At 32.0% G+C, this 2753-nt stretch overlaps 1 non-coding gene across 1 annotated transcript; it reads right to left on the reverse strand.

Annotated features, from left to right (window-relative positions):
• Nucleotides 1-1489: 1489 nt before the first annotated feature.
• Nucleotides 1490-1596, reverse strand: LOC113183765 (U6 spliceosomal RNA). The gene has a single exon (XR_003300905.2). It is a non-coding gene; the product is annotated as a U6 spliceosomal RNA (small nuclear RNA).
• Between the last annotated feature and the right edge of the window lie 1157 nt (nucleotides 1597-2753).

Genomic DNA, 2753 nt, shown 5'->3' on the forward strand with positions numbered 1-2753 from the left:
CAAGGCATGGGATAGCTGCATCTTATGGTGGTTCCACTCCTATTTTTTTTTTTTTTTTTAGGAATCTCCACACTGCTTTTCATAGAGAGTGTACTAATTAATATTCAGTCCCACCAGCAATGAAAGAATGAACCCTTTACCCTTATATCCTCATCAGCATTTATTATTATTCAGGTTCTTGATAATTGCTGTCCTGACTATAGTGAGATGAAACCTTAGTCTAGTTTTGATAGGAAGACAGAAATATTTGTAAAAAAATAAAGTTTAAAATATAATTTCTAAAACAATCAAACAAACAGAAACCTCATCTAAAACACTAATAAGTGATGATACTCTTTACCAGAAAATTAAAAAGATGCTTTTAAAATCAATAAAACTCCACTGGAGGTACAGTTCAATGGTAGAGCACATTCTTTGCAAGCTGAAGGCTGTGGGTTCAACCCTCAGCACTGAATGTGAAAAGAAAGCAAGCAAAAGAAAAGAACAAACTGCATCCTTTTCAACCGTGAGATATGACTGGATATCCAGATTTGTCCTGCCATTTTCAACCAATATCATCCATGTTTATCTATTTACTAAGAATGAAGCTAGTAAGGATACAAATGCGACGTGACTCGTGACTCTTTTATTCACAGTGCATTCAAATTTAATATAAATTAGAGCAAATCTTGAGTAATCATAGACTAATTCTGAAGAACACTTTAATCAAATCATGGAAACTATTACAATCAGATGAAACATTTATTTTATGATTTCCTTTTGGCAAAATATATTCCTTACAAATAGGGTCATACTGCAACATTACAAAAGACTAACAGGGGTTTTATTAATTTTACAATCTCTATCTGCCTCTATATCTGGAAATTACCAAAATTCTCTCAAAACTTCACATCTGATGGCTGCTAATACTGCAAATGTTGGGAAAATGCAGTAATTTTTCTTTCTCAGAGATTTAGTTAACTTTTGCATCACTGTAATCAAAGTACCCCTCAAGAACAACTTAGAGGAGGATAAGTTTATTGGGTGTTTATGGTTTCAAGTATCTCAGTCCTTAGATGGAAGGCTCTATGTTCTGCTCACATGGCACATGATGGGAGAAGAAGCCAGCAGAGGAAATTTGCTTAGTTCATGGAAGAGTCAAGAGGCAGATGTCAGGGAGGGATCTCTGGAATGTGCACCCTTTCAGGATCACATTGTCCAGTGACCCACCTCCACCTACCACACACCACCTGTTTACACTTACCACCCAGTCATTTCATTCAAACTAGAAAGGACTGATTAAGTTATAGCTCTCACAATCCAATCTATGAATCTTCCTGCATTAACAGGAATTATAGAGGGGCATCTTATATTCAAACAATAATACTAAGTTCTTTAGTCAAGGATCAAATGAATACTTAGCTTATATGGATAACTATTATATTTTACAAATGCCAAAACTTTTGCCTTTTTTCTCCATTGGTTTTGTTGAACTTTTCTTTTTCTTTTTTTAAATAGGGAACACTTCACGAATTTATGTGTCATCTGTATGTGGGGACCATGCTAGTCTTCTCTGTTTCACTCCAATTTTAGTATATATGCTGCTGAATTAAGCAGCTGTTGAACTTTTCTTAAAGGTGTTTTAAGCAGTTAAATATTCTGCTCAATACACACAAATCCTGTGGGGAAAAGTTAGGTTTTTTAATGCTCAAAAGCTAATATTATTTTCCAATCTGTAAAATTATTATTATTAATGATATGCAAATAATGTGATATAGCTTGATGTTGCTTGAGTTGCATTAAATTTACACTCAGAATTTTTTTGTCTGATAAAAATAAACAATGTAACTTATCTGACTTCATGACATTTACTTTTGAATACTTTTTTGCTCTAAACGTTGATGCATTGTTTGCTAACATAACATATGCTTGGACAAGTTAGAAACTGAAGGATATGCTAGATTTTTAAAAACTTGAAAAATAAATACTTTGAAATCAGAAAAATAGTATAAATTCCATACTATATAGTTAATTTTCAACTATTTAAAAACACTTGGTTTACAGTAGTTGAAACTTCTTGAAAAACACACAAAAATATACTTTCCATTATATACTATATGAATTTATAACCCCAGATCCATGATGGTACTTTGGAAACAACACATTGGCATTAAATTTTATTTCAGAGATTATAAAGAGAAGGAAGAAAAACATTTATTTTTGTAGTCCTAATAGACAGAATTATTCATTTGCTTTATTCAAAGATAGTATCAAATAATTAAGAGAACCAGCTAATACAACTATTTCACCCAACTGGAAATTATTTCTGAATAATCTAAACATTATTCTAACTAATTTCATGTCTGAACTAGAGTATATAGTCACTCTATTTTATCAAATATTATTGAACAGTATTCCATTTTATAATGGTCATTTTAAGTTTTTGCATAAAATGATGAAAGTAAAATTCAGTGAGCTATATTGTTAATTTAAGACACTGAAGCTTCTAAAAATAAACACAACAGTTCTTCAGGACTTAAGTTTTACTTAAATTGAACAGCATTGCTGGTCATAGGAAATCAGTAGTAATTGGTAATTAACCCTGAAGACTGGGTGACTAGAAGGTTGACTACACATAGCATATTGCTACTGAGCTGCAATTTGTTACCAATGACCTCTTTGCTTTTTAGTGAAATTTTAAGTATAGATTTCTGTTTCTAAACTCTGATATGTTTTGGGACTTAGTTACCTTGGAGATTGTGCCTCTATCCTTG

The sequence above is a fragment of the Urocitellus parryii genome, chromosome 1, assembly GCF_045843805.1.
Source record: "Urocitellus parryii isolate mUroPar1 chromosome 1, mUroPar1.hap1, whole genome shotgun sequence".
Lineage (NCBI taxonomy): Eukaryota > Metazoa > Chordata > Mammalia > Rodentia > Sciuridae > Urocitellus > Urocitellus parryii.